General features: G+C 33.3%; 1 pseudogene; it reads left to right on the top strand.

Moving 5' to 3' along the window:
* Positions 1-7,986: 7,986 nt before the first annotated feature.
* LOC149232603 (flavonoid 3'-monooxygenase CYP75B137 pseudogene) lies at positions 7,987-8,815 on the top strand (annotated as a pseudogene).
* The last annotated feature ends 1,105 nt before the right edge of the window (positions 8,816-9,920 follow it).

Genomic DNA, 9,920 nt, shown 5'->3' with positions numbered 1-9,920 from the left:
TAATTGAGGGAAGGCCAATTTTCTGAATATGCTTTGTGTTGGAAGAAACTAAATAATTCCAACTACCCGCTACCAATGTTCAACAACGGTTTAAATGCTGATTCTAGAAATCATTGAAAATAGGCAAGCTTCTCCAGGAAGCCACTGCCTGAATCCATCTCCAGAAACTTCTCCAGCTTGTATATATACATGTTAATTGATGAATAGATGCAAGTCTTGAGTTCAGTGTTTCTGAGTTGTGTTGGTGTGCTGTGCGCCTATGCTCTTTTCATGGTATCAGAGCGAGGTTAAGGGCTGAGCTGTGAGAGCCCAACGTGCGTACGAGTCAAGCACTGAGAGTTTTTTTTTATACAAGTGGCGGCAGCAAGGTTTGGGGTTCTCGTATGGTTAGATAGTTTGAGCGGATGACTGTGTTTGGGGTTCTTGTATGGGCATATTTTATTGCAGTAACAATAATCAAATATCCTCTGCAGTTGTGAGCGAAGATCCTTGTTTTAAAGCAATGCATAATTGATTTTTGTGTTTTGCCTTTGTTATGGTCATGGGTTTTGCTGCAGGGTTTCGCTATGGATGTTAGTCTGTGAGGCACGCTTTCCTAAAGATAACTACATAACTACAGTGGTTTGCGTGAAGAAGTCTGCTGAAACGGAGGTCGATCAGGAAGACAACACTAGCACATAGAGGACTATGTGTCATGTAGGTTCTGGTAAGAATTTTTCCTGCAGATGAAGTCACTGTGATTGTGCAGTCTGCTGATTCTTGAGGGATGCGCCGCCAAGGAAATCGAGGTGAAGACTTTTTGATTTCTAAGATGAAGTTGTTGTAGCCCAAAATAAGCTAGTGGGGCGAGTATTTTTTAAGTCATCTCTTTAAAGTCTGTTTAAGCAGTAATTTAAAAAGTTCTGAAAAAAATTGGAATGTTGATGTAGTCACTATCAAGTTATTGGGCTCAAATTTTCAACTTGCCTGTTTTTTATTTGAGCAAAAGTTGTGGATGTGTCTCTAAATGTAAGAGGTGAATGTATTTGACATTGGACCGTGTGGATGATGTTTATTACTAAAAACCTTGCATGTGAATAATGCTACCTATAAAATGTGGTTTGGCTGTTGGTTTTGGTAGCTGTTTTATGATTGAATGAGTATATGTTTTTTATGATTTAGTGGCAAAAAAAAAAGGAGAGGAAAAGTGTTATCACTGGTGATATTTAAAAAAGGAGGGTTGTTATTATTAAGGAAATATTGAAGTTGTGAAAAAAAAAAAAATTGCATTTTGGTGATTGGAGAAAGTTTCTCATCATGGCAAATTTGTTGCTTGATAATTATATGAATGAATCCACCAAACTTGATGGAGAAAATTATGTGAATTGGAAATTCAAGCTAATAACTATTTTAGAAGGAAATAATTTGTGGTCCATTGTAAGTGGGGATGAGCCCAAACCCACTGTTGCAGGTTCTATTCCAGATTGGGAGAGAAGGGAGACAAAAGCAAAGGTGTTGCTGCGTATGTCCGTAAAAGGCAACATTATTCCTCATATCAGAGATTGCAAGACATCAAAAGAAACATGGGATACACTGAAGGGTTTGTATGAAACAACAAATACAAACTGAATCTCTTTTTTGAAGACTAAGCTTTTATCTCTAAAAATGGAAGCAAATGAAAGTATAAGCAATTTCATATCTCGTGTCAAGGATTTAAGTGATAAGTTAGGAGATATTGGTGAAAAGGTGTCTAATACTGACTTAGTCACCATCATATTAAATGGCTTAGTGCAAGATTATCAAATTTTTGTTTCAAGTCTTGCAGCTAGAGAGAAACCCCCTTCATTTGATGAATTGACAGGAATTCCTCTACAAGAGGAGGAGAGGATGAAGAGCTTTAATTTGGGCTCTAGCAGTTCAGATTTGGCACTGGTGGCCAAGGGAAAATATCCATATAGAGGCAAGCCATGGGACAAGAACAAAGGAGGAAAGTTTCAAGCAAAACAAAAAGGTATAACACAGTCTAAATTTCCAAAGAGAAATGATGAGTTTTATTATTGTGGCAAACCTGGGCATCATGCTAAAGATTGCTATAAAAGGAAATATAATGAGTCTAGGCAGAGAAACAGAAGGCATAATGGAAATTTTGTGGACAAAGATACCTCAATCAATGATGGATTTAAAAATCTTAAATTGTTTGTTTCTGATGCTACATTGTCTGTGGAAAATGATGATAAGAATGCTTGGTTCATTGATTCTGGTGCATCACTCCATATGTCTTGTAATAAGGAGTGGTTTGATGAATATCATGAAAATATTGATGGAACATATGTTTGCCTAGGAGATAACAGATCACTTAAAGTTCAAGGTTATGGAGTAATAGGTGTGAATTTGCCTAATGGACAAGAGAAACAGATCCATAATGTGATGTATGTTCCTGATATCAAAAAGAATTTAATTTCTATTTCTACTATTACTGACCAAGATTTGAAGGTGGAATTTGTTAAATCACAGTGTGTAGTAAAAGACATTCAAGATCAGTACAAGGTTATTGCCACAGGAACTAGAGTTGGAGGCTTGTATAAGCTGGATGTGACCAGGAAAAGTCATCAAGCATTGGCATCTACAACAATATCAATAGTAGATTTATGGCATCAAAGGTATGGACATCTAAATCACAAAGATTTAATGCTACTTCAAAAGAACACTATGGTTGAAGGGCTTCCTGTCTTGAAGAATGATCATGTTGAATGTGAAGCATGTGTACTTGGCAAGCAACATAGGGAAGAATTTCCTATACATAAAGAAAAAAAGCAAAGGGAAATACTTGAATTAATTCATACTGATGTATGTGGACCTATGCAAACTAGATATATTGGTGGAGCATGGTATTTTCTTATTTTTGTGGATGATAGATCTAGGTATACATGGGTTTATTTCATAAGAAAGAAGAGTGATGTTTTTGAGTATTTTAAAGAATTTAAGAACATGGTAAAAAAACAAACTGGTAATTACATCAAAAGTTTGAGATCTGATCAAGGGGGAGAATTCAAATCAAGAGAATTTAATCAATATTGTAAAAGAAATGGAATTCTACAACAATTTACAGTGCCACATACACCTCAGCAAAATGGAGTTGCTGAGAGGAAAAATAGAACACTAGTTGAATGTGCACGTGGTATGCTTCAAGGTAAAAATATCTCTAATGTTTTTTGGGCTGAAGCCATTAATATTGCTGTTTATTTGAAAAATAGGAGTCCAACCAAAAGTTTAGAGCTTAAAACATCTTTTGAAGCATTTTATGGGTACAAACCAAAAGTGAGTCATTTAAGAGTTTTTGGTTGCAAGGCATATGCTCATATTCCTAAAGATGAAAGAAGAAAACTTGATGCAAAGTCAATTAAGTGCATATTTATTGGTTATTGTGATAATCAAAAAACATACAAGTTGTTTGATCCCAGTACTCATAGATTGCTTGCAAGTAGGGATGTGGTGTTTCATGAGAATACAAATGAAGGTGATAAAATAAATAATACTAGCGTGTGGCATGATATTGATGGTTATGTCAAATTAGATCCAAGCATTGAACAAGAACAAGAACAAGCACAAGAACATATACAAACTCAAGAGCAAGGAGCATCAAGCAGTCATGATACTCCAAGAAGAGGAGAGGAGACTCCGCAAAGCAAAAAGAAAGATGAAAGCAGTAAAACTCCAAGAAGGTCATCATGTCAAAGTCAGGTACCTATAAAGTATAAATATTATGCATTAATGTCTCACGTTATGAATGTTGTAGAACCTTCAAGATATGATGAAGCTAAAGAATATGAAGAATGGGGAAATGCAATGAATGAAGAATATAACTCTATAATGAAGAATGACACATGGGAATTAACAGAATTGCCTAAAAACAAAGTTCCCATACGATGCAAATGGCTTTATAAATCTAAAATTAATGCTGATGGAAGTATTGATAAACATAGAGCTAGATTGGTTGCAAAGGGATATTCACAAAAGGAGGGAATTGATTATGAAAATACTTTTGCACCTGTAGCTAAGTTGAACACAATTAGAATCATCATTGCATTAGCTACAAAATATAATTGGAAAATGTATCAGTTAGATGTCAAATATGCATGTTTGAATGGTGAGTTAAAAGAAGAAATTTATTTAGTACAGCCTGAAGGGTTTGTAAAATAGGAAAAGGAGCATCTGGTTTGCAGGTTAAAGAAAGCTTTATATGGCTTGAAACAAGCACCAAGATCATGGTATGTGAAAATTAATTCTTTCTTTTATGAGAAAGGTTTTATGAGAAGCAAAAATGATCCTAACTTGTACATCAAGGAAGATGAATGCAAGAATGTTGCTTTAATATCTGTATATGTTGATGATCTTATCATAACAGGAAATGCATGCAAGTTGATTGAAGAAATTAAAAATCAGTTGTCACATGTATTTTAGATGAAGGATCTTGGTGAATTGCATTATTGTTTAGGTCTTGAAGTTTGGAGGGAGCCTAGTAAGACACTGATCACACAAAGCAAATATACAAGGGAAATCCTTAAAAGATTCAATATGATTGAATGCAAGGCAACATCTACTCCTTTAGAACAGAATGTCAAATTGTGCAGTGATGATGGAACCAAAGAGGTGAATGGAACTATGTATCGTCAACTGGTGGGAAGTCTGAATTATCTCATCACTACCAAGGTAGATATAGCATATTCTGTCAGCATACTTAGTTAGTTCATGGCTAATCCTTGTGAAAGCCATTGGAAAGCAGCAAAGAAATTCCTTCGATATATGAAAGGAAAACTTATTTTTGGTATTATGTATATTGATGAATTTGATGTTGAATTGGCAAGTTATTCTGATTCTGACTGGGTAGGAAATCCAGATGATAGGAAATCTACTACTGGATACGTGTTCAATATTGGTTCGGGACCAATATCATGGAGTAGTAAGAAACAACCAACTATTTCATTGTCATCCACTGAAGCTGAATATAAAGCATTATGCAGTGCTACCTATGAAGCAATATGGCTTAGGAGGATACTTGAAGATGTTGGAGAAACACAAAAAGCACCTACAATAATTAGATGTGACAATCAAAGCACTATCAAATTGGCAAACAATCCTATATATCATGCAAGGACAAAACACATTGAGACACAACATCATTTTGTAAGAGAAAAATTGCAATCAAAAGAAATTGACTTATCATATTGTAATACAAATGAAAATGTGGCTGACATATTCACCAAGCCTCTTGGAAAGGCTAAATTTGAAATGTGTAGAAATAAGTTGTACATTGTAGAAAATCCAAATTATGTTGTAAGCCTAGCTGAGACTTAGACTAGCAGGCATGACAATTAAGAGTATAGTGTCTTGTTTATTGTATGTAGTTGGAATTAAGGGGGAGTGTTGGAAGAAACTAAATAATTCCAACTACCCGCTACCAATGTTCAACAACGATTTAAATGCTGATTCTAGAAATCGTTGAAAATAGGCAAGCTTCTCCAGGAAGCCACCACCTGAATCCATCTCCAGAAACTTCTCCAGCTTGTATATATACATGTTAATTGATGAATAGATGCAAGTCTTGAGTTCAGTGTTTCTGAGTTGTGTTGGTGTGCTGTGCGCCTATGCTCTTTTCACTTTGGTCTCTTAGAAATGATGCCGATGGGTAAGGAGGGAAGCTCACGAATGATGATATCAAGGTCCTTTTATAGGTGAGTCTTATTAAATTGATTGGATAGAACTGCATGAAAAATACTCAACTTCAGGCTTTGGTCTAATTCAGTTCAATTGTGGATTCCAGGAATATGACAATATGGGAGGTCAGTTCATGTTTATCGTATTTCATGTTTTTCGATTTCAAAATTTAGATCTCGTAGCTCACATCCTCTTATATAAGTCAATAACTTTTCCTTTGCAGTCACCTTGTTGCCGATCTAAATTCTTAAGGACTCATCATTGAGGTAATTACAACGATTATATGTGGATCTGCCTCTCTTTTGAGGAGGTGGTTGGTTTTGTAAAGATATTATCTCTATTCTAACCTCTTTGATGCGAAGATCCATCTTCCATTGTAATTCTTATTAATAAAAATTTATCTTTCTCTTGGGGAGTTTGGGATCTTCATCTCTTGGCAACCTGTTTCTCCTTAAAAGGGAGATTTTGTGTTTGGTTTTGTAACTTACTAAGTTGTTTCTGCTTCTCATCTCTTTAGCATGCTAGATCTAACTTCAATATTTGCATCTAAGTGTTTGACATAATTCTTGTCTTTATTTCAATGCAATTGTAAATCTAAGTGGTAATTTCTTTAATTTCTAATTAGCAATCTCATTTGCCATAATTTACTTTTGTTTACATTATATATGGGTTCACTTGTACGATTATCTAAACTAATCGAAGAACATCTTTAACCATGTGCTTCTTAAAAGCATTTTGAGTTTTTCTCAAATTCATCATTGTCTTTGTTGTTTCATTGATCATTTAGCTACTTTGTGATTACAATTTTATTGACATTTTACTTTCCTTGAAGCAACATTGTTATCATTGTAGTCCATTGAAAATCTTGCATCAATATTGGCATTTTGCATTCCACTTAACTTAGTTTGTATCCACCTATCTGGCTTTGTCTAATTTGGCATATTTTTATTTTGTGAGCACTCTATCTTTACTTATTAGTGCTCTTTGCTTGTTCATTGTCTATTGATATTGTTACACTTATTTGAGAGTCTCTTTAAAAGCTAAGTACAGTTTTTTTTATTCTTGCAAGATAGATTTTCTCCTCATCTTTTAATATTGTGTCATTTCCAATACTAATACTTGTCTTGCAACATTATTTATCTTGTCACTTTGAAATGTTTTGCAAGTGTTGAATCTCTTCTAAGCATTGTTATAAGGCATTGGTTTATCATTGTTAATCTAGTCATTGGCTTGCTAAATAATTTTAATCAAGTTGCTTAGATGAAAAATTCCCTTGCCCTTAGTCTCCTACACTTGTTGTAGCAACAAGTTTTCCATTTCTAACTATCCTTTGGGACTACCCCTTAGCTTATCTAGGAGAGAGCTTAAACGGAGTGAGTAGGGAATAGGTGACAACCCCTACTCTGTGGTTGTGCTTAAAGATTATACCTTGCGGGGTTATAAAATTTTCTCACACTACTATCAATCGTGGATTTTAAGAATATTTTGGATTCTAGAAGAATAGGGGACAACCCCTACTCTATGGGTTGTGCCTTAAAGATTATACCTTGCAGGGTTATAAACTTTTCCCACACTACTATCAATCGTGGATTTTAAGAATATTTTGGATTCTAGAAATATTTAGAAATCTGATTGGCATGGGCAAAGTCAAAAAAGTTGACCTAGTTAATGTTCATCCAATTTCAGGTTTTTAGATTTCAAAATATTCCTAGAATCTGCAATCCATATAAAAATGACTATATTTACTTAAATATTTATAGTGAAATTTTTTTACCTTACTCACAGCCATATTTACCTAAATTTTTTTTACCTTACTCTCATGTCCATTTAACCTTACTCTCATGTGGATTGGAAGTTTATCTTTTACCTTTTCTTTTTATCTAGTTTAACATTGTGTTGTGTGTTGGAAATTTATCTCTCATCTAAAAGCTAATTTTGATATATATATATAAAAAAAATACAGGTTACATAGTTGAGTTTTCCGAGCAATTCGTACTGCCCAAAAAAATAGATGTATTTCTTGATTTTATATCAAAATTCTGCAAATATAGTCTATAGAAAATGTGCATATCCTATCAAAATGCTAATCCTTCCACCTATCTAAAATCTACTTATCCTATCAAAATGTTAATCCTTTATCAAAATGCTACTAATCCTTCCACTGATCTAAAATCTACTTATCCTATCAAAATGTTAATCCTTCAAACCGATATAGTTCTACCAAAGTCAGTCAGTTTAGAGAAACAGAAAATATGAAATAGAGGAACAAAAAATACAAATGCTTGTGGTCAAAATCTGAAGAACAAAACAGAGAGAGCAGGAACGAAGTTGCTAATATACTGCCTAGATCTGCTTATCTTTTACTTGAGACTTATATATGTTGTATGTTGTTCAGACCATGTTCATGGCCGGAATGGAAACAACTTCGATGACAGTGGAATGGGCAATAGCAGAGCTGAGACGCCACCCGAACATCATGAGAAGATGCCAAGAAGAATTAGACTCCGTGGTGAAAGGAGAACAGAGAAGGATTAGGGAGTCGGACCTCCAAAACCTCCCATACCTGCAGGCTGTGGTAAAAGAGACATTAAGGCTGCCCCCTACTGTTCCCCTCCTCGTGCCTAGGATGGCAGCAGAAGCGCGCGAGATAGAGGGGTACTACACAACCAAGAATGCCCACCTTATAGTGAACGCATGGGTTATGCAACGTGACCATGATGTGTGGGAGAGACCGCTAGAATTTGACCCTGACCGGTTTGTGGGCAGTAGTGTCCACATTAGGGCAATGATTTCCAGGTAATTCCATTTGGTGCAGGTAGACGAATTTGCGCAGGGATGAACATGGGCATCCGCATGGTTCAACTCGTAGTCGCCACTCTACTTCATTCCTTCAACTTCTCCCTCCCTGATGGCCAGCCACCTGAGGAGCTTGATATGGGAGAAGCCTTCAGTCTCACAATGCATAAGGCAGTGCCGCTGCTCATGCTTCTCACTGCTCGTCTCCCTTTCCATCTCTATAATTAACGAACTCAGTGAGCGGCATGGTTTGTTTTGGAATATACTCAGTTAGGAGGGTAGTTTGTCCTGGAATTGTACTTGAGCACTTTGTAAACAGAAATTGGTACACGGGCCATTCAAATTAAACGCAACTTCAGTGCTGGATAGCTTTGTTAAAAATTCCTGCTTTCAAATTTGATGTGACAAGGATTTTATTATGTGATATAATATCCAATTTTAATTATGATACGTGTAAGGCTTTTTTTTATTATCAAAGTTGAAATTTTGATTATATCTATAAAAAAAATTTAAAAATCTAAAAACTTTTAAATAATATCAGCTCATAAAAAAATTTGCGCTCATTAAAATATTTAAAACTTATATCTAAAAATAAAATATTATAACAAATTTAACAAATATATATATATAGATATATATAATAAAATATATTATAATAATCAATCCTATTTGTTTTTAAATAGGTTTTTTTTTTTTAATTTAATTTTTTGTCATCATAATTATTTTAAATTTTTAAAAATAATAATCAAAATTATAATAAATAATTAAAATTTTCTCTGTAACATTTAAATTTAAATTTTAACTTAATTTGTAATTATTAATTCATATTTAATTTAAAAGATTAAAGATATCTAGCATTTAAATTTAAATTAAACTTAATTTCTAATTATTAATTCATATTTAATTTTAAAAAATTAAAGATCGCATAATAATTAAGATTTAATTATGATAGTTTCTAGTCAACAATATCCATAAGCTATCTATTAAAAAAAAGGATTTATGTTCTTATATTTTGATGGCTTTTCATCAAAAATACTTTTCCATGTTCTTAACGACTATCATTTTATATTATGATTAATAATAAAATGTTTTCAGTACCTTTCATAAAGTACTCTTTTTATTTATTTAAAATAAAATTTAAAATTAATATTAAATTTTATTAATTTCATTTTAATAAAAAAATAATTATAATGGTTCATCAATATTTTTACCTCGTTATAAAATGTTTTTTTTGTCAAATGATATAGTTATATTGATCTTTATTTTTATTTTTGAAATTTAGAATAAATATTATAAAGTTATATGGTAGGACATATTTAATAGTTTAATCTTAATTATTCAATAATTTTAGATTTATAGATATTTTTATTTTTTAATAGATTAGATGGTGTGAAATTGGATGGCAAAGATACAATTAATAATTATATTGT

Source organism: Pinus tabuliformis, chromosome J (assembly GCF_031772625.1).
Source record: "Pinus tabuliformis cultivar Carrire ecotype Pingquan chromosome J, CPIR1, whole genome shotgun sequence".
Taxonomy (NCBI): domain Eukaryota; kingdom Viridiplantae; phylum Streptophyta; class Pinopsida; order Pinales; family Pinaceae; genus Pinus; species Pinus tabuliformis.
The sequence above is the reverse complement of the archived record's forward strand: the minus strand, read 5'-3'. Positions and strand labels throughout refer to the sequence as shown.